At 53.5% G+C, this 23,771-nt stretch overlaps 1 long non-coding RNA gene across 1 annotated transcript; it reads left to right on the top strand.

The window, feature by feature from the left end:
* The first annotated feature begins 429 nt into the window (after nt 1–429).
* LOC136627300 (uncharacterized) lies at nt 430–2,156 on the top strand. The gene is made up of 3 exons (XR_010792767.1): nt 430–702; nt 1,400–1,507; nt 1,945–2,156. It is a non-coding gene; the product is annotated as an uncharacterized lncRNA (long non-coding RNA).
* Nucleotides 2,157–23,771: the final 21,615 nt, after the last annotated feature.

Below are 23,771 nucleotides of genomic sequence, written 5' to 3'. Positions count from 1 at the left end.
AAGTGGATTTTATTGCTTTTGGCCAAGTGGAATTAATTGCTTTTGCCAAAGTGGATTTTATTGCTTTTCGCCAAGTGGAATTAATTGCTTTTGCCAAAGTGGATTTTAGTGCTTTACACAGGACTACTGAAAGCCCAGGTAAGCTGCTGCATCTGCTCATTTTATTGCGCTCTGACTTCCCCAGCGCGCATTGCTGGAGAGGCGGCCAATTCTGCATGCCGCAGCTTTGTCCACGGCCGCGATCCCCACGGCCGCGATCCTCGGCATACCGCTGCTTTGTCCACGGGCGCGGCCAATTCTGCATACCGCTGCTTTGTCCACGGGCGCGGCCAATTCTGCATACCGCTGCTTTGTCCACGGGCGCGGCCAATTCTGCATGCCGCTGCTTTGTCCACGGGCGCGGCCGCAGAATGTGTTAATATGCGCCCCGTACGCATATTAACACATTCTGCCGCAGTTCTACAGCGCGGCCGATTCAGCCAATCAGCTGGCTGGAATCGGCATCACGTGACTCAGCGGCGTGCCCGAGCATTGCCGTGCACGATGAGCTGTGCCCGCGCGTCACGTGGGCTGTGACGTCACCGTGCCTTGCATTTGCCCGCGGATTTTGAACAGTATCGATCTACGGAAGAAGCAAGCAGATGGTTGGAGCCTTTTCCCCAATTTACAAGATGGGAGAGTAAGATTTGTGCTCTACGTGTGGTGAGTACCCACCTGAGATTTGTGCGCTACGCTGTGCGCTACGTGTGGAGACGCGGTCACCTGAGATTTGTGCGCCGTGCGCTACGTGTGGAGACGCGGTCACCTGAGATTTGTGCGCCGTGCGCTACGCTGTGCGCTACGTGTGGAGACGCGGTCACCTGAGATTTGTGCGCCGTGCGCTACGTGTGGAGACGCGGTCACCTGAGATTTGTGCGCCGTGCGCTACGTGTGGAGACGCGGTCACCTGAGATTTGTGCGCCGTGCGCTACGTGTGGAGACGCGGTCACCTGAGATTTGTGCGCCGTGCGCTACGCTGTGCGCTACGTGTGGAGACGCGGTCACCTGAGATTTGTGCGCCGTGCGCTACGTGTGGAGACGCGGTCACCTGAGATTTGTGCGCCGTGCGCTACGCTGTGCGCTACGTGTGGAGACGCAGTCACCTGAGATTTGTGCGCCGTGCGCTACGTGTGGAGACGCGGTCACCTGAGATTTGTGCGCTACGCTGTGCGCTACGTGTGGAGACGCGGTTACCTGAGATTTGTGCGCTGTGCGCTACGTGTGGAGACGCGGTTACCTGAGATTTGTGCGCTGTGCGCTACGTGTGGAGACAACACCCAAGATTTGTGCGCTACGTGTGGTGAGTACGTCACCTGAGATTTGCGCGACGCCACCTGGCGCAACCTGTCTTTTTTTGCAGATTTGTGTGCCTTATTGCAAAATTCCGTGTGGAGAGGATCCTGACGTTTGGATGCGTTTCGAGAAGAATTTCGCTTCGCTCGGACCCCACCTGACATCACTCAGCGAGGTAAGCTGCTGCATCTGCCCAAATTTTCATCGCGTGCATCTGCTGATATGCGCATATTTGGCGCATATTTGCAGGTTTTCGCTTGCATCTGCTGATATGCGCATATTTGGCGCATATTTGCAGGTTTTCGCTTGCATCTGCTGATATGCGCATACTTGGTGCATATTTGCAGGTTTTCTCCTGCATCACCTGATATGTGCATATTTGCAGGTTTTCGCTTGCATCTGCTGATATGCGCATATTTGGCGCATATTTGCAGGTTTTCGCTTGCATCTGCTGATATGCGCATATTTGGCGCATATTTGCAGGTTTTCGCTTGCATCTGCTGATATGCGCATACTTGGTGCATATTTGCAGGTTTTCTCCTGCATCACCTGATATGTGAATATTTGCAGGTTTTCGCTTGCATGTGGTGATATGCTCTCCGTTTTCCACAGGACGACTCGTGTGGAGAGGAACCTGACATTTGGCTGCGTTTTGTACAACGTACGGAACCGGAGATTGGCGTTTTAGGTGCTGATCTCACATTTGCCCCCCGCCTTTTGGAGAGGACGACTCTTCTGGAGAGGAATTTCGCTTCGCTAGGACACCACCTGACGTCACTCGGCGAGGTAAGCTGCTGCATCTGCCAAATTTTTCATTGCTTGCATCTGCTCATATGTACATGCATGCCTGTATGCGTACACGCATGCCTGTATGCGTACATGCATGCATGCCTGTATGCATGCATGCCTGTATGCGTACATGCATGCGTAATGCATGCATGCCTGTATGCGTACATGCGTGCGTGCCTGTGTGCGTACATGCGTATATGCCTGTATGCATGCCTGTATGCGTATATGCGTGCATGCCTGTACGCGTATATGCGTGCATGCCTGTATACGTATATGCGTGCATACCTGTATGCGTATATGCGTGCGTGCCTGTATGCGTATATGCGTGCGTGCCTGTATGCGTATATGCGTGCGTGCCTGTATGCGTATATGCGTGCGTGCCTGTATGCGTACATGCGTGCGTGCCTGTATGCGTGCGTGCCTGTATGCTTATATGCCTGTATGCGTACGTGCGTGCCTGTATGTGTACATGCGTGCGTGCCTGTATGCGTGCGTGCCTGTATGCGTACCTGTGTGCGTGCCTGTATGCGTACATGCGTGTATGCGTATATGCCTGTATGCGTGCCTGTATGCGTACATGCCTGTATGCTAATATGCGTGCATGCCTGTATGCGTGCATGCGTGCGTGCCTGTATGCGTACATGCGTGCGTGCCTGTATGCGTACATGCGTGCGTGCCTGTATGCGTACATGCGTGCGTGCCTGTATGCGTACATGCCTGTATGCGTGCCTGTATGCGTACATGTCTGTATGCGTATATGCGTGCGTGCCTGTATGCGTACATGCGTGCATGCCTGTGTGCGTGCCTGTATGCGTACATGCCTGTATGCGTATATGCGTGCGTGCCTGTATGCGTACGTGCGTGCCTGTATGCGTACATGCCTGTATGTGTATATGCGTGCGTGCCTGTATGCGTACGTGCGTGCCTGTATGCGTGCATGCCTGTATGCGTGCCTGTACGCGTACGTGCGTGTCTGTATGCGTGCGTGCGTGCCTGTATGCGTGTATATGTGCGTGCCTGTATGCTTATATGCCTGTATGCGTGCATGCCTGTATGCGTACATGCATGTATGCTCACCCACTTACTCAGCCACCCCCTCTCTCTCACACACACACTTGCTGTGTTAAATTCGTCTTATTGGCCGAAAGACATTACATTAGATTTGAGCATTTAATTCCTTTTTTTAGCACTCGTACAGGTTCCATCCCAATACTGCACCTAAGCTGCACTAACTGAACAAACCTTCGGAGAAACATCCCAATTGTCCAAATACGATGTCTTTATCTATTAAAGTAGGAGTGAAGAAAAGCAGGGACAGTGCAAGAACTATGAAAACCCACGGAATTAAGCCAATTGCAGGCAGGGTCAATTTTTTTTCTCTTCCTCGTTATAGGTCAGCTGATACGTTTTGGTCAGAATACTGCACTGTGGTAACCGTTTCCGGTGCTCGCAACCACAGAGAAAAATCACCAGAGAGCCAGAAGTTCCCAGATGTTGGCTCAGGAGGATGCTTAAAAGCTGGAAATGGCCCATCACCTGCTATGGAAGTACATCAGGATCTGATGGAGCAGTACGATGAGGATTGTCAGGTTGCATGTGATGCTGCTCACTGTCCCTCGTTAGTCGGTTCACAGTTTATACACTAAGCTATTTATCCCCTTAGAGAACAAGCCTGTTTGCGCCTTAGTGACAGACCGAAAATTTGGAACTTTACATGTGTCACTTGACATATCATAAGTCCGTAAAGGTTTTGCATATCCAAGTGACTGACATTTTTTTCTTCCCCTTGTTGTACTTCTGTTAGGTAGTAAAAAAGGACTGTTAAAAGTTGTGTATATTTATTAAAATTGCTACTTTGCACAATTTTGAATTTTCATTTTTTCACATTGTCAAATGTCATAAAATAAGTGCAAACATGCTGTACAAATCTGTGCGAACATATAGATTTCCATCTGTTCACTTTACTCTGGATGCACGGTTTAAAACTTTTGTAAATTTATTTTTTCCATTTAGGAGACGTACAAATTTAACATTTCTTTTCAGAATTTAGAGGAACACTTAGGCCTCATGTCTACGGGGAAAATCAGGCCCGCTCCGGATTCTCCATGTAGAATCTGCAGCGGGTCCCTCCTGCCCCGCGGACATGAGCGCTGAAAATAGGAATAAATCAGAATTAACTTACCTCTCACACGCTCCGGATACTTCCTTCGCTGCGGCGTCATCTTCTCTCGTCGCGGACGGATCTTCTTTCTTCGGCTCGGCGGATGTGCATGATGACGTCGGTGACGTGCCCCGCACATGCGCCATGCCGAAGCAAAATGATCCGGCCGCGAATGAGAGAAGATGGCGCCGCGGCGAAGAGAAGAACCGGAGCGTGTGAGTAAAATCTGATTTTTGTGTCCCGCGGATCCGGACGGCTTCCATAGGCTTCAATAGAAGCCCGCGGGAGCCGTCCCCGCGGGAGCCCCGCATGAAAATGGAGCATGGTCCAGATTTTTTCATGCTCCATTTTTTTTTAAAATCACATTTATTGACGATCCGCGGGTATTTATCTACCCGCGGGTGGTCAATGCATCCCTATGGGGTGCGGATCCGCGCGCGGGAGAAGAGTTAAAATCCGCTGCGGATTTTAATTCTTATTTTGCCCGTGGACATGAGCCCTTAGTTTTCCTCCACCAATCCAAGTTTGCAAAGGCTGCTAGGTGTCATAATTAAGGATGAGCGAGTACACTCGCTAAGGCACTACTCGTTCAAGTAATGTGCCTTAGACAAGTATCTCCCTGCTTGTCCATAAAGATTCGGGGACCGCCGCGGCTGACAGGTGAGTCGCAGGGGAGAGAGAGATCTCCCCTCCGTTCCTCCCCGCTCTCCCCCGCGGCGGCCCCCAAATCTTTAAGGACGAGCAGGGAGATACTCGTTTAAGGCACATTACTCGAACGAGTAGTGCCTTACCGAGTATACTCGCTCATCCTTAGTCATAATGATAGATACTTACAAATTACCACATTTTAAAAACTGCACCCCTTAATGTATTCTCTGAGAGGGTCAGGAGTATTTTGACCCCACATTTATTTTTAGGAATTAATGCAATTTAGGAGACCAAATAATATTTAATTTTTAGAAAACATGTCCTTTTCAAGACCTTTTTTTTTCTATATTGCACATCAAAAGGAGGATTGAACCTCCGAAATGGACACCCCTGTTTTGTCTCGTGTTCACAAGTATACACATTGTGGCCCTAATGTTATGTCTGTATGCACCACTGGGCCCAAAAAGAAAGGAGTAGTCAGTGGCTTTCTGAAGAGACTGTTACAATCGTGTGAGCAGATAAAGCAGAGGGCCCACACGATCGTGACCAAAGGAGTGGTAGTCTAGTAGTATACACGCACACAGGGAACACAGGAGAGTCACACAGAATCCAGGCAACCAAGCCTGTGATACAGGGAGGATGACAGTGGCCCTACCTAAGCGGGGACATCAGCCGAGTAAGAGGGCGGCCCAGCGATCTTAAGAACTGGGCCCTAGCAGATCCGAGGAGCCACACCACAGAACAGGAGTCATACACATGCCACATAACAGACACCGCCAACTGCATCAGGAGCAGGACAGGGCACGCCGCCAACTGCATCAGGAGCAGGACAGGGCACGCCGCCAACTGCATCAGGAGCAGGACAGGGCACGCCGCCAACTGCATCAGGAGCAGGACAGGGCACGCCGCCAACTGCATCAGGAGCAGGACAGGGCACGCCGCCAACTGCATCAGGAGCAGGACAGGGCACGCCGCCAACTGCATCAGGAGCAGGACAGGGCACGCCGCCAACTGCATCAGGAGCAGGACAGGGCACACCGCCAACTGCATCAGGACAGGGCACACCGCCAACTGCATCAGGAGCAGGACAGGGCACACCGCCAACTGCAACGTATAGTGAAAACACGACAGACTCCACCCAATTCGGATTTTATAATTTATTGCTAGTGTGGATGTTACAACAAGGTTCATTCCGTTATCTAGACCAAAGGCGGCTGTGTTTGTGGGTCTTTTCTGTTTAATGCATTGCAGTAAAATATTGCGCAGTTTTTCAGGATCCTCCGTCATAATTCTTTTAAAGAAAAAGCGTATCTAAAAAAAGGGAGTCACTGGGAAAAAAACAGTTCATAAAAAGAAGGGTTTCAAGATTGCTGAACGTTGAGGGTCTCTTCACTGTCTGCCAGCCTTCCCGTTCTCAAGGACGTCAGATCTGCAGGAAATGACGAGAAAACAGCAGGTTAACAGTCACATCCCACCAGTATTACTGATTCCTAGATCCGCTCAACCCACTTACAATGACCACTACTCCCCCAACCTGGACAGAAGAATTAGACATACATACATACAGGCATGCACGCACGCACGCACGCATGTATACACACAGGCATGCACGCACGCACGTATACACACAGGCAGGCACGCACGCACGCACGTATACACACAGGCATGCACGCCCGCACGTATACATACAGGCATGCACGCATGCGTGCACGCACGTATGCACGCATACACACACGCACGTATACACGCACGCATGCACGCACACACGCACGTATACAGGCACGCATGCACGCACACACGCACGTATACACGCATACAGGCACGCACGCACACAGGCACGCACGCATACAGACACGCACGTACGCGTACAGGCACGCATACAGGCATGCACGCATACAGGCACGCACACAGGCACGCACGCATACAGGCACGCACGCACGTACGCATACAGGCACGCACGCATACAGGCATGTACGCATACAGGCACGCACACAGGCATGCACGCATGTACGCATACAGGCACGCACGCATACAGGCACGCACGCATGTACGCATACAGGCACGCACGCATGCACGCACGCATACACGCATACAGGCACGCACGCATATACGCATACAGGCATGCACGCATATACGCATACAGGCATGCACGCATATACGCATACAGGCATGCACGCATATACGCATACAGGCATGCACGCATACAGGCACGCATACAGGCATATACGCATACACGCATGTACGCATACAGGCACGTACGCATACAGGCACGCACGCATACAGGCACGCACGCATGTACGCATACAGGCATGCACGCATACAGGCATATAAGCATACAGGCACGCACGCATACAGGCACGCACGCATGTACGCATACAGGCACGCACGCATATACGCATACAGGCACGCACGCATATACGCATACAGGCACGCACGCATATACGCATACAGGCACGCACGCATATACGCATACAGGCACGCACGCATATACGCATACAGGCACGCACGCATGTACGCATACAGGCATATACGCATACACGCATGTACGCACACAGGCACGCATACAGGCAGGCACGCACGCATGTACGCATACAGGCATGCGTGTACGCATACAGGCATGCGTGTACGCATACAGGCATGCGTGTACGCATACAGGCATGCGTGTGCGCATACAGGCATGCATGTACATATGAGCAGATGCAAGCAATGAAAAATTTGGCAGATGCAGCAGCTTACCTTGCCGAGTGACGTCAGGTGGTGTCCTAGCGAAGCGAAATTCCTCTCCAGAAGAGTCGTCCTCTCCAAAAGGCGGGGGGCAAATGTGAGATCAGCACCTAAAACGCCAATCTCCGGTTCCGTACGTTGTACAAAACGCAGCCAAATGTCAGGTTCCTCTCCACACGAGTCGTCCTGTGGAAAACGGAGAGCATATCACCACATGCAAGCGAAAACCTGCAAATATGCACCAAGTATGCGCATATCAGCAGATGCAAGCGAAAACCTGCAAATATGCGCCAAGTATGCGCATATCAGCAGCTGCAAGCGAAAACCTGCAAATATGCGCCAAGTATGCGCATATCAGCAGATGCAAGCGAAAACCTGCAAATATGCGCCAAATATGCGCATATCAGCAGATGCAAGCGAAAACCTGCAAATATGCGCCAAATATGCGCATATCAGCAGATGCAAGCGAAAACCTGCAAATATGCGCCAAGTATGCGCATATCAGCAGATGCAAGCGAAAACCTGCAAATATGCGCCAAGTATGCGCATATCAGCAGATGCAAGCGAAAACCTGCAAATATGCGCCAAATATGCGCATATCAGCAGATGCAAGCGAAAACCTGCAAATATGCGCCAAATCTGCGCATATCAGCAGATGCACGCGATGAAAATTTGGGCAGATGCAGCAGCTTACCTCGCTGAGTGATGTCAGGTGGGGTCCGAGCGAAGCGAAATTCTTCTCGAAACGCATCCAAACGTCAGGATCCTCTCCACACGTAATTTTGCAATAAGGCACACAAATCTGCAAAAAAAGACAGGTTGCGCCAGGTGGCGTCGCGCAAATCTCAGGTGACGTACTCACCACACGTAGCGCACAAATCTTGGGTGTTGTCTCCACACGTAGCGCACAGCGCACAAATCTCAGGTAACCGAGTCTCCACACGTAGCGCACAGCGTAGCGCACAGCGCACAAATCTCAGGTAACCGCGTCTCCACACGTAGCGCACAGCGTAGCGCACAGCGCACAAATCTCAGGTAACCGCGTCTCCACACGTAGCGCACAGCGTAGCGCACAAATCTCAGGTGACCGCGTCTCCACACGTAGCGCACGGCGCACAAATCTCAGGTGACTGCGTCTCCACACGTAGCGCACAGCGTAGCGCACGGCGCACAAATCTCAGGTGACCGCGTCTCCACACGTAGCGCACGGCGCACAAATCTCAGGTGACCGCGTCTCCACACGTAGCGCACAGCGTAGCGCACGGCGCACAAATCTCAGGTGACCGCGTCTCCACACGTAGCGCACGGCGCACAAATCTCAGGTGACCGCGTCTCCACACGTAGCGCACGGCGCACAAATCTCAGGTGACCGCGTCTCCACACGTAGCGCACGGCGCACAAATCTCAGGTGACCGCGTCTCCACACGTAGCGCACAGCGTAGCGCACAAATCTCAGGTGACCGCGTCTCCACACGTAGCGCACGGCGCACAAATCTCAGGTGACTGCGTCTCCACACGTAGCGCACAGCGTAGCGCACGGCGCACAAATCTCAGGTGACCGCGTCTCCACACGTAGCGCACGGCGCACAAATCTCAGGTGACCGCGTCTCCACACGTAGCGCACAGCGTAGCGCACGGCGCACAAATCTCAGGTGACCGCGTCTCCACACGTAGCGCACGGCGCACAAATCTCAGGTGACCGCGTCTCCACACGTAGCGCACGGCGCACAAATCTCAGGTGACCGCGTCTCCACACGTAGCGCACGGCGCACAAATCTCAGGTGACCGCGTCTCCACACGTAGCGCACAGCGTAGCGCACGGCGCACAAATCTCAGGTGACCGCGTCTCCACACGTAGCGCACGGCGCACAAATCTCAGGTGACCGCGTCTCCACACGTAGCGCACGGCGCACAAATCTCAGGTGACCGCGTCTCCACACGTAGCGCACAGCGTAGCGCACAAATCTCAGGTAACCGCGTCTCCACACGTAGCGCACGGCGCACAAATCTCAGGTGACCGCGTCTCCACACGTAGCGCACAGCGTAGCGCACGGCGCACAAATCTCAGGTAACCGCGTCTCCACACGTAGCGCACAGCGTAGCGCACGGCGCACAAATCTCAGGTGACCGCGTCTCCACACGTAGCGCACAGCGTAGCGCACAAATCTCAGGTAACCGCGTCTCCACACGTAGCGCACGGCGCACAAATCTCAGGTAACCGCGTCTCCACACGTAGCGCACGGCGCACAAATCTCAGGTGACCGCGTCTCCACACGTAGCGCACAGCGTAGCGCACAGCGCATTAATCTCAGGTAACCGCGTCTCCACACGTAGCGCACAGCGTAGCGCACGGCGCATTAATCTCAGGTAACCGCGTCTCCACACGTAGCGCACAGCGTAGCGCACAGCGCATTAATCTCAGGTAACCGCATCTCCACACGTAGCGCACAGCGTAGCGCACGGCGCATTAATCTCAGGTAACCGCGTCTCCACACGTAGCGCACAGCGTAGCGCACAAATCTCAGGTAACCGCGTCTCCACACGTAGCGCACGGCGCACAAATCTCAGGTGACCGCGTCTCCACACGTAGCGCACAGCGTAGCGCACGGCGCACAAATCTCAGGTAACCGCGTCTCCACACGTAGCGCACAGCGTAGCGCACGGCGCACAAATCTCAGGTAACCGCGTCTCCACACGTAGCGCACAGCGTAGCGCACGGCGCACAAATCTCAGGTAACCGCGTCTCCACACGTAGCGCACAGCGTAGCGCACGGCGCACAAATCTCAGGTAACCGCGTCTCCACACGTAGCGCACAGCGTAGCGCACGGCGCACAAATCTCAGGTAACCGCGTCTCCACACGTAGCGCACAGCGTAGCGCACGGCGCACAAATCTCAGGTAACCGCGTCTCCACACGTAGCGCACAGCGTAGCGCACGGCGCACAAATCTCAGGTGACCGCGTCTCCACACGTAGCGCACAGCGTAGCGCACGGCGCACAAATCTCAGGTGACCGCGTCTCCACACGTAGCGCACGGCGCACAAATCTCAGGTGACCGCGTCTCCACACGTAGCGCACAGCGTAGCGCACGGCGCACAAATCTCAGGTGACCGCGTCTCCACACGTAGCGCACGGCGCACAAATCTCAGGTGACCGCGTCTCCACACGTAGCGCACGGCGCACAAATCTCAGGTAACCGCGTCTCCACACGTAGCGCACGGCGCACAAATCTCAGGTGACCGCGTCTCCACACGTAGCGCACAGCGTAGCGCACGGCGCACAAATCTCAGGTAACCGCGTCTCCACACGTAGCGCACAGCGTAGCGCACGGCGCACAAATCTCAGGTGACCGCGTCTCCACACGTAGCGCACAGCGTAGCGCACAAATCTCAGGTAACCGCGTCTCCACACGTAGCGCACGGCGCACAAATCTCAGGTAACCGCGTCTCCACACGTAGCGCACGGCGCACAAATCTCAGGTGACCGCGTCTCCACACGTAGCGCACAGCGTAGCGCACAGCGCATTAATCTCAGGTAACCGCGTCTCCACACGTAGCGCACAGCGTAGCGCACGGCGCATTAATCTCAGGTAACCGCGTCTCCACACGTAGCGCACAGCGTAGCGCACAGCGCATTAATCTCAGGTAACCGCATCTCCACACGTAGCGCACAGCGTAGCGCACGGCGCATTAATCTCAGGTAACCGCGTCTCCACACGTAGCGCACAGCGTAGCGCACAAATCTCAGGTAACCGCGTCTCCACACGTAGCGCACGGCGCACAAATCTCAGGTGACCGCGTCTCCACACGTAGCGCACAGCGTAGCGCACGGCGCACAAATCTCAGGTAACCGCGTCTCCACACGTAGCGCACAGCGTAGCGCACGGCGCACAAATCTCAGGTAACCGCGTCTCCACACGTAGCGCACAGCGTAGCGCACGGCGCACAAATCTCAGGTAACCGCGTCTCCACACGTAGCGCACAGCGTAGCGCACGGCGCACAAATCTCAGGTAACCGCGTCTCCACACGTAGCGCACAGCGTAGCGCACGGCGCACAAATCTCAGGTAACCGCGTCTCCACACGTAGCGCACAGCGTAGCGCACGGCGCACAAATCTCAGGTGACCGCGTCTCCACACGTAGCGCACAGCGTAGCGCACGGCGCACAAATCTCAGGTAACCGCGTCTCCACACGTAGCGCACAGCGTAGCGCACGGCGCACAAATCTCAGGTAACCGCGTCTCCACACGTAGCGCACAGCGTAGCGCACAAATCTCAGGTGGGTACTCACCACACGTAGAGCACAAATCTTACTCTCCCATCTTGTAAATTGGGGAAAAGGCTCCAACCATCAGCTTGCTTCCTCCGTAGATCAATACTGTTCAAAATCCGCGGGCAAATGCAAGGCACGGTGACGTCACAGCCCACGTGACGCGCGGGCACAGCTCATCGTGCACGGCAATGCGCGGGCACGCCGCTGTGTCACGTGGTGCCGATTCCAGCCAGCTGATTGGCTGAATCGGCCGCGCTGTAGAACTGCGGCAGAATGTGTTAATATGCGTCCGGCAGGTCTGTGTCCTCCTGTGGGGGTTGGAGGGTTGCTGGGACTTGTGGTGGTTTATCCCCCTGTAATGTATCCCCTGTAGATAAAATTACTGATTAGCAGCAGTTAGGAGACATTTTACATCTTCAGGTCTGTTATTATGTATCAGTCCACGACTATGGGGGGGCGTCTCATCTGTACACGACTATGGGGGGCGTCTCATCTGTACACGACTATGGGGGGGGCGTCTCATCTGTACACGACTATGGGGGGGCGTCTCACCTGTACACGACTATGGGGGGGGTCTCATCTGTACACGACTATGGGGGGGCGTCTCATCTGTACACGACTATGGGGGGGCGTCTCATCTGTACACGACTATGGGGGGGGGGGCGTCCCATCTGTACACGACTATGGGGGGGGCGTCCCATCTGTACACGACTATGGGGGGGCGTCTCATCTGTACACGACTATGAGGGGGGGGCGTCTCATCTGTACACGACTATGGGGGGGGGCGTCTCATCTGTACACGACTATGGGGGGGGGCGTCTCATCTGTCCACGACTATGGGGGGGGCGTCTCATCTGTACACGACTATGGGGGGGGCGTCTCATCTGTACACGACTATGGGGGGGGCGTCTCATCTGTACACGACTATGGGGGGGCGTCTCATCTGTACACGACTATGGGGGGGGGGGGGGCGTCTCATCTGTACACGACTATGGGGGGGGCCGTCTCATCTGTACACGACTATGGGGGGGCGTCTCATCTGTACACGACTATGGGGGGGGGGGCGTCTCATCTGTACACGACTATGGGGGGGGCGTCTCATCTGTACACGACTATGGGGGGGGCGTCTCATCTGTACACGACTATGGGGGGGGATCTCATCTGTACACGACTATGGGGGGGGGGGGCGTCCCATCTGTACACGACTATGGGGGGGGGGGGGCGTCTCATCTGTACACGACTATGGGGGGGGGGGCGTCTCATCTGTACACGACTATGGGGGGGCGTCTCATCTGTACACGACTATGGGGGGGGCGTCTCATCTGTACACGACTATGGGGGGGGCGTCTCATCTGTACACGACTATGGGGGGGGCGTCTCATCTGTACACGACTATGGGGGGGGGGTCTCATCTGTACACGACTATGGGGGGGCGTCTCATCTGTGCACGACTATGGGGGGGGCGTCTCATCTGTCCACGACTATGGGGGGGACGTCTCATCTGTACACGACTATGGGGGGGGCGTCTCATCTGTACACGACTATGGGGGGGCGTCTCATCTGTACACGACTATGGGGGGGGGGGGGCGTCTCATCTGTACACGACTATGGGGGGGGCGTCTCATCTGTACACGACTATGGGGGGGGGGTCTCATCTGTACACGACTATGGGGGGGGGCGTCTCATCTGTACACGACTATGGGGGGGCGTCTCATCTGTGCACGACTATGGGGGGGGCGTCTCATCTGTACACGACTATGGGGGGGGGCGTCTCATCTGTCCACGACTATGGGGGGGGCGTCTCATCTGTCCACGACTATGGGGGGGGCGTCTCATCTGTACACGACTATGGGGGGGGCGTCTCATCTGTACACGACTATGGGGGGGGCGTCTCATCTGTACACGACTATGGGGGGGGCGTCTCATCTGTACACGACTATGGGGGGGGGGTCTCATCTGTACACGACTATGGGGGGGGCGTCTCATCTGTACACGACTATGGGGGGGCCGTCTCATCTGTACACGGCTATGGGGGGGGGGCGTCTCATCTGTACACGACTATAGGGGGGGTCTCATCTGTACACGACTATGGGGGGGGTCTCATCTGTACATGACTATGGGGGCGTCTCATCTGTACACGACTATGGGGGGGGGCGTCTCATCTGTACACGACTATGGGGGGCGTCTCATCTGTACACGACTATGGGGGGCTGTCTCATCTGTACACGACTATGGGGGGGCGTCTCATCTGTACACGACTATGGGGGGGCGTCTCATCTGTACACGACTATGGGGGGGGCGTCTCATCTGTACACGACTATGGGGGGGGGGTCTCATCTGTACACGACTATGGGGGGGGGGGGCGTCTCATCTGTACACGACTATGGGGGGGGGGGGGCGTCTCATCTGTACACGACTATGGGGGGGCGTCTCATCTGTACACGACTATGGGGGGGGGGCGTCTCATCTGTACACGACTATGGGGGGGGCGTCTCATCTGTACACGACTATGGGGGGGGCGTCTCATCTGTACACGACTATGGGGGGGGTCTCATCTGTACACGACTATGGGGGGGGCGTCTCATCTGTACACGACTATGGGGGGGCGTCTCATCTGTACACGGCTATGGGGGGGCCGTCTCATCTGTACACGGCTATGGGGGGGGGGGCGTCTCATCTGTACACGACTATGGGGGGGGGCGTCTCATCTGTACACGACTATGGGGGGGGGCGTCTCATCTGTACACGACTATGGGGGAGCGTCTCATCTGTACACGACTATGGGGGGGCGTCTCATCTGTACACGACTATGGGGGGGGCGTCTCATCTGTACACGACTATGGGGGGGCGTCTCATCTGTACACGACTATGGGGGGGCCGTCTCATCTGTACACGACTATGGGGGGGGGCGTCTCATCTGTACACGACTATGGGGGGGCGTCTCATCTGTACACGACTATGGGGGGGCGTCTCACCTGTACACGACTATGGGGGGGAGCGTCTCATCTGTACACGACTATGGGGGGGCGTCTCATCTGTACACGACTATGGGGGGACGTCTCATCTGTACACGACTATGGGAGGCGTCTCACCTGTACACGACTATGGGGGAGGCGTCTCATCTATACACGACTATGGGGGGACGTCTCATCTGTACACGACTATGGGGGGCGTCTCACCTGTACACGACTATGGGGGAGGCGTCTCATCTGTACACGACTATGGGGGGACGTCTCATCTGTACACGACTATGGGGGGCGTCTCATCTGTACACGATTATGGGGGCGCGTCTCATCTGTACACGATTATGGGGGCGCGTCTCATCTGTACACGGCTATGGGGGGGCGTCTCATCTGTACACGACTATGGGGGGCGTCTCATCTGTACACGACTATGGGGGGCGTCTCATCTGTACACGACTATGGGGGGCGTCTCATCTCATCTGTACACGATTATGGGGGGCGTCTCATCTGTACACGACTATGGGGGGGCGTCTCATCTGTACACGACTATGGGGGGGCGTCTCATTTGTACACGACTATGGGGGGGGCGTCTCATCTCATCTGTACACGATTATGGGGGGCGTCTCATCTATACACAACTATGGGGGTGGGGGCGTCTCATCTGTACACGACGATGGGGGGGGGCGTCTCATCTGTACACGACTATGGGGGGGCGTCTCATCAGTCCACGACTATGGGGGGGGGGTGTCTCATCTGTCCACGACTTTAGGGGGGCGTCTCATCGGTCCACGACTATGGGGGGGCGTCTCATCTGTCCACGACTATGGGGGGCGTCTCATCTGTCCACGACTATGGGGGGGGCGTCTCATCTGTCCACGACTATAGGGGGGCGTCTCATCTGTCCACGACTATGGGGGGGCGTCTCATCTGTACACGACTGGAAGGGGGGGGGGGCGTCTCATCTGTACACGACTGGGGGGGGACGTCTCATCTGTACACGACTATGGGGGGGGGCGTCTCATCTGTACACGTCTATGGGGGGGGCGTCTCATCTGTACACGACTATGGGGGGGGCGTCTCATCTGTACACGACTATGGGGGGGCGTCTCATCTGTACACGACTATGGGGGGGCGTCTCATCTGTACACGACTATGGGGGGGCGTCTCATCTGCACACGACTATGGGGGGCGTCTCATCTGCACACGACTATTGGGGGGCGTCTCATCTGTACACGACTATGGGGGGGGCGTCTCATCTGTACACGACTATGGGGGGGGCGTCTCATCTGTACACGACTATGGGGGGGGCGTCTAATCTGTCCACGACAATGGGGGGGCGTCTAATCTGTACACGACTATGGGGGGGCATCTCATCTGTACACGACTGGGGGGGGGGGCGTCTCATCTGTACACGACTGGGGGGGGACGTCTCATCTGTACACGACGATGGGGGGGGCGTCTCATCTGTACACGACTATGGGGGGGGGGCGTCTCATCTGTACACGACTATGGGGGGGGGTCTCATCTGTACACGACTATGGGGGGGCGTCTCATCAGTACACGACTATGGGGGGGGGGGCCGTCTCACCTGTACACGACTATGGGGGGGGGGCGTCTCATCTGTCCACGACTATGGGGGGGGGAGCGTCTCATCTGTACACGACTATGGGGGGGGGGCGTCTCATCTGTACACGACTGCGGGGGGGGGTCTCATCTGTACACGATTATGGGGGCGCGTCTCATCTGTACACGATTATGGGGGCGCGTCTCATCTGTACACGGCTATGGGGGGGCGTCTCATCTGTACACGACTATGGGGGGCGTCTCATCTGTACACGACTATGGGGGGCGTCTCATCTCATCTGTACACGATTATGGGGGGCGTCTCATCTGTACACGACTATGGGGGGGCGTCTCATCTGTACACGACTATGGGGGGGCGTCTCATTTGTACACGACTATGGGGGGGGCGTCTCATCTCATCTGTACACGATTATGGGGGGCGTCTCATCTATACACAACTATGGGGGTGGGGGCGTCTCATCTGTACACGACGATGGGGGGGGGCGTCTCATCTGTACACGACTATGGGGGGGCGTCTCATCAGTCCACGACTATGGGGGGGGGGGTGTCTCATCTGTCCACGACTTTAGGGGGGCGTCTCATCTGTCCACGACTATGGGGGGGCGTCTCATCTGTCCACGACTATGGGGGGCGTCTCATCTGTCCACGACTATGGGGGGGGCGTCTCATCTGTCCACGACTATAGGGGGGCGTCTCATCTGTCCACGACTATGGGGGGGCGTCTCATCTGTCCACGACTATGGGGGGCGTCTCATCTGTCCACGACTATAGGGGGGCGTCTCATCTGTCCACGACTATGGGGGGGCGTCTCATCTGTACACGACTGGAAGGGGGGGGGGGCGTCTCATCTGTACACGACTGGGGGGGGACGTCTCATCTGTACACGACTATGGGGGGGGCGTCTCATCTGTACACGTCTATGGGGGGGGCGTCTCATCTGTACACGACTATGGGGGGGGCGTCTCATCTGTACACGACTATGGGGGGGCGTCTCATCTGTACACGACTATGGGGGGGCGTCTCATCTGTACACGACTATGGGGGGGCGTCTCATCTGCACACGACTATGGGGGGCGTCTCATCTGCACACGACTATTGGGGGGCGTCTCATCTGTACACGACTATGGGGGGGGCGTCTCATCTGTACACGACTATGGGGGGGGCGTCTCATCTGTACACGACTATGGGGGGGGCGTCTAATCTGTCCACGACAATGGGGGGGCGTCTAATCTGTACACGACTATGGGGGGGCATCTCATCTGTACACGACTGGGGGGGGGGGGCGTCTCATCTGTACACGACTGGGGGGGGACGTCTCATCTGTACACGACGATGGGGGGGGCGTCTCATCTGTACACGACTATGGGGGGGGGCGTCTCATCTGTACACGACTATGGGGGGGCGTCTCATCTGTACACGACTATGGGGGGCGTCTCATCTGTCCACGACTATGGGGGGGGGGGCGTCTCATCTGTACACGACTATGGGGGGGGGTCTCATCTGTACACGACTATGGGGGGGCGTCTCATCAGTACACGACTATGGGGGGGGCCGTCTCACCTGTACACGACTATGGGGGGGGGCGTCTCATCTGTCCACGACTATGTGGGGGGGAGCGTCTCATCTGTACACGACTATGGGGGGGGGGCGTCTCATCTGTACACGACTGCGGGGGGGGTCTCATCTGTACACGACTATGGGGGGGGGCGTCTCATCTGTACACGACTATGGGGGGGGGTCTCATCTGTACACGACTATGGGGGGGGGGTCTCATCTGTACACGACTATGGGGGGGGGGGCATCTCATCTGTACACGACTATGGGGGGCCTCTAATCTGTACACGACTATGGGGGGGCGTCTCATCAGTACACGACTATGGGGGGGCGTCTCATCTGTACACGACTATGGGGGGGGGGCGTCTCATCTGTACACGACTATGGGGGGGGGCGTCTCATCTGTACACGACTATGGGGGGGCGTCTCATCTGTACACGACTATGGGGGGGGTCTCATTTGTACACGACTATGGGGGGGGCGTCTCATCAGTACACGACTATGGGGGGCCTCTAATCTGTACACGACTATGGGGGGGGGGTGCGTCTCATCAGTACACGACTATGGGGGGGGCGTCTCATCTGTACACGACTATGGGGGGGGGGCGTCTCATCTGTACACGACTATGGGGGGGCGTCTCATCTGTACACGACTATGGGGGGGGTCTCATTTGTACACGACTATGGGGGGGGCGTCTCATCAGTACACGACTATGGGGGGCCTCTAATCTGTACACGACTATGGGGGGGGGGGGGGCGTCTCATCTGTACACGACTGGGGGGGGCTTCTCATCTGTACACGACTATGGGGGGGCGTCTCATCTGTACACGACTATGAGGGGGGGCGTCTCATTAGTACACGACTATGGGGGGGCGTCTCATTAGTACATGACTATGGGGGGGGCGTCTCATCTGTACACGACTATGGGGGGGGGGGAGCGTCTCATCTGTACACGACTATGGGGGGGGGGGCGTCTCATCTGTACACGACTAAGGGGGGGGGGCGTCTCATCTGTACACGACTATGGGGGGGCGTCTTATCTGTACACAACTATGGGGGGGAGGGTCGTCTCATCTGTACACGACTATGGGGGGGGTCTCATCTGTACACGACTATGGGGGGAGGGTCGTCTCATCTGTACACGACTATGGGGGGGGTCTCATCTGTACACGACTATGGGGGGAGGGTCGTCTCATTTGTACACGACTATGGGGGGGGAGGTCTCATCTGTACACGACTATGGGGGGGGGCGTCTCATCTGTACACGACTATGGGGGGGGTGCGTCTCATCTGTACACGACTATGAGGGAGGCGTCTCATCTGTCCACAACTATGAGGGAGGTGTCTCATCTGTACATGACTATGGGGGGCGTCTCATCTGTCCACAACTATGAGGGAGGTCGTCTCATCTCTATACGACTATGAGGGAGGCATCTTATCTGTATACGACTATGAGGGGGCGTCTCATCTGTCCAAGACTATGGGGGGGGGGGGCGTTTTATCTGTCCAAGACTATGGGGGGGTCTCATCTGTACACGACTATGGGGGGGTTCGTTTCTTCTGTCTCTGGTGGTGGAGGGGGGGGCGTGTAATCTTGCTTCTATGGCTGGATTAGAGACCAGATGTAGGGCTTCCTGCAGACCAAAGATTCGAGCTGCTTGAAGTTCATTTGCATATTCCCTGTGCATTCTGGGGAGAGGAAAGAATCACTGTAAGTGGGAAGATTGCTGGGAATAGCCAGACCGCACACTTAGTAGTATTTTTACTTTCATTAGGAATATTTCTACAATTCTTGACTTTTAGAAGTTTGGAAGTGACATCATTTGACAACATGGAAAAGGTGAGCAGCCATATGGTGAGCTGCAGTGTATGCTATATGTTTACAGACCGACCAGAGGAAAAGCTAAACTTCACCGACCAGAAATGCAAGCTTATGTCTCTACTGGAGGAAAAGATGCAAAGTCTTCAGGAGAGAATAGCTACAGAAGCCGAGGAATGGAAGCATGTGGCCCAAATAAGCCGGAGGATCAGGAGTCAGACCGCACCCATATTGCTCGGGAAGTGATACCAGCTCCTCACGCAGGCGGGCCTGGTACTGGTTCCTGAGCAGAGGAGAAAGAGGTACAACAGGGATCGACTACCCACCAAGTACTGTGTAGTAAGCACACAGAGTCCTCTTGAATGGAGAAAAAGAAGTGCTGTTGTGAAGAGGAGCAGAGTGGTGGTTGTGGGTGACTCACTACTGAGAGGAACAGAGGCCGCTGTCTGTAGACCTGCCATAACCTCACAAGAGGTGTGCTGTCTTCCAGGTGCACAAATCAAAGATGTGTCTGATAGGCTGTCAAGACTCTACAGTCCTACAGAACACCACCCATTCCTACTAATACATGTAGGGACAAATGACACTGCAAAAAAGGACCTTGCAACTATCTGCAGAGACTTTGAAGACCTCGGGAAGAAGGTGAAGGAACTAGGAGCACCGGTGGTCTTCTCATCCATCCTCCCAGTGGATGGCCATGGAATAAGAAGATGGAACAGGAGGTGAACAACTGGCTACGTCGATGGTGCTGTCAGCAAAGATTTGGATTGCTAGACCATGGAGTGAATTTACCTATATGATGGACTGCTTGCTAGAGATGGCTTGTACCTTACAGACAGTAAGCATATATTTGGTGGGCGCCTCGCTTCACTCATTAGGAGAGCTTTACACTAGAACAATATGGGAAGGGAAGAGAAAGGCAAAAATATACAGCTAATTAATACATTTGAGAACCTCGTAATTAGAAGTGGAAAGAAAGAACAAGGGCAAACAAATCAGACGGCAAGTGGAGAAGCAAGAGACACTGATCACAAACTAACATGTTTCTACACAAATGCCCAGAGCATGGGAAACAAACAAGGAGAATTGGAGCTCCTATGAGAAGGCCGAACTTTTAAATTTCTATTTTCTATCTGTTTTTTCTCAGAAAGTAGATGTAACATCAGCTGATCTTGCCTGTGCTATTGGGGGAATAAAAGAATGCATGCTATCTGTAAGCAGAGAGATGGTGAGGGAACACTTAGCTAACTTACATGAATTCAAGTCCCAAGGTACAGATGAATTGCATCCTAGGATACTAAAGGAAGCAGTGGAGGTAATTACTGAACCACTAACCATAATCTGTGAAAATTCCTGGAGAACAGGAGAAGTCCCAGAAAAATTAGAAAAGGGCAAATGTCCCTATCTTCAAAAAAGGGAAGAAGGTGGATCCAGGAAACTACAGGCCTGTGAGCCTGACTTCTATACCGGGAAAGAGCTTTGAACAAATTATTAAACAGCATGTATGCAAGTACTTGGATGAGAATGGAGTAATTAACCAGAGCCAGCATGGGTTTGTAACAAACAAGTCATGCCAGATGAATCTAATTTCCTTCTATGATAGTATCACCAACTGGGATGATCAGGGAAATGCGGTGGATATAGTATATCTTGACCTTAGTAAAGCATCTGACAAAGTATCTCATACCATACTTATTGAAAAAATGACCAAGTATGGTATAGACAAGGCAACTGTGAGGTGGACTCACAGCTGGCTGAGTGATTGTGCTCAAAGAGGGCTCATAAATAGAGATGAGCGAGCGTACTCGGCCACGCCCCTTTTTCGCCCGAGCGCCACGATTTTAGAGTAGTAGATTCGGGGGGCGCCATGGGTGAGTGGGGGGTTGCAGCTGGGAGTGGGGGGGAGAGGGAGAGAGAGAGGGCTCCCCCCTGTTCCCCGCTCCGCCACGCCTCCCCCCGACGCCCCCCGAATCTTTTCACCCGAGTACGGAAGTACTCGAAAATCGTGGTGCTCGATCGAGTAATTACTCGAAACGAGTAGGTTCGCTCATCTCTAGTCATAAATGGCTGCACATCCAAGTGGAAGAATGTATCAAGCGGGTTACCACAAGGCTCTGTCCTAGGCCCAGTGTTGGTCAACATTGTTATAAATGATCTGGAGGAGGGAATTGATGGGAAACTGATCAAATTTGCCGAAGACACAAAGCTAGGAGGGATAGAACTAAAAAACTGGCAGTGGAGATGTCGCAAAATTCCAAGTTAAAGCGAGTAGGAAGTGACCAGAGGTGTGGAAAACTTCTTTAATTTAATAAAGTACGTGATCAGCTTATAAAAACGCGTTTCGGGGGTAACCCCTTCATCAGTTCAGCTGGGGTATAAAACATACAAGCTATAAAATACACATTAGAAGGCAGAGTGGGAGAGTAGAAGAAAAAAAGGGCAAAACATATTATGTTTGTTATATAAACTCATGCGGGATAAAAGTAGTCATATATGACTGTATGTTTTATTTATATATATATATATATATATATATATATATATATATATATATATAACAGCTTAGTACATTAGTATATGTAGAAAATAATAGATGAAAAAAATGAGTACAAATACAATAAATAAAATACAATGAATACAAATAATCTATAGAATAATAATAATAAACCTCAATTGTAAATAGATATTTCAACTATAGCCACAGCTTTGAGGTTTATTATTATTTTATACTATGATTTGTATTTGTTTATTGTATACTATTTATATATTTATACATATTTTCTATGTACTTCCACTTTTATCACATTTTTGCTGTATAGTCTCACTATACCTAGGGTCATTGATTTTAGACCGATTTTTAACAGTTTTATGCATACTCATTGTTTCCATCTATCATTTTCTACATATACTAATGTACTAAGGTGTTGTATGACTGTATGTTATATATTTATGACTACTTCTAATCCGCATGAGATTATATAACAAATGCACATAATATATTTTGCCCTTTTTTTTCTTCTACTCTCCAACCCTCTACCTCCCACTCTGCCTTCTAATGTGTATTTTATAGCTTGTATGTTTTAAACCCCAGCTGGACTGATGAAGGGGTTCTTCCCAAAACGCATTTTCATAAGCTGATCACGTACTTTATTAAATAAAAGAAGTTTTACACACCTCAGTTCACTTCCTACTTGCTTTAACCTGGAGTGTTGCGCCTTCTCCACTGCAGTTTTTTAGTTCTATTCTCCCCCTCTATCACGCCCCCCAGGTAATGTGTCATCTGGTCAGGCAGCACCTCCATTATTGAAGTTACCAATTCACCACTTATATAGTATCATTGTTCACAACAAACACAACTGTACGGGTTTCGCTTCACCCCTCTCTTTCCTCCTTGTCCAAGAAGCTAGGAGGAATAGCTAACACTAGGTAAGAGAGAGAGAGTATTCAAAAAGATCTAGAAAAGCTTGCACAGTGGGCGGCGACTAACAGAATGGTGTTTAACAAGGAAAAATGCAAAGTCCTACATCAGGGCAAGAAAAATGTAAGAAAGCACATACAGAATGTGAGGAATTGGGCTAAGCAGCAGCACATATGAAAAAGACTTGGGTATACTAATAGATCATAGACTGAACATGAGTCAACAATGTGATGCAGCAGACAATAAGGCAAACACAATTCTGGGATGTATTAAGAGAAGCATAGGGTCTAGATCATGTGAGGCCATTATCCCCTCTACTCTTCTTTAGTCAGACCTCATCTGGAATATTGTGTCCAGTTCTGGGTAGACAAACGAGCAAGCTCAGAAAAGAGTTACCAAGATGGTGAGCGGTCTGTAAATCATGTCCTATGAGGAACGGTTAAAGGATCTGGCAATGTTTAGCTTGCAAAAAAGAAGACTGAGAGGAGACTTAGTAGCCGTATACAA

The sequence above is a fragment of the Eleutherodactylus coqui genome, chromosome 5 (assembly GCF_035609145.1).
Source record: "Eleutherodactylus coqui strain aEleCoq1 chromosome 5, aEleCoq1.hap1, whole genome shotgun sequence".
NCBI lineage: Eukaryota > Metazoa > Chordata > Amphibia > Anura > Eleutherodactylidae > Eleutherodactylus > Eleutherodactylus coqui.
This window is presented reverse-complemented; position numbering and strand designations above follow the sequence as displayed.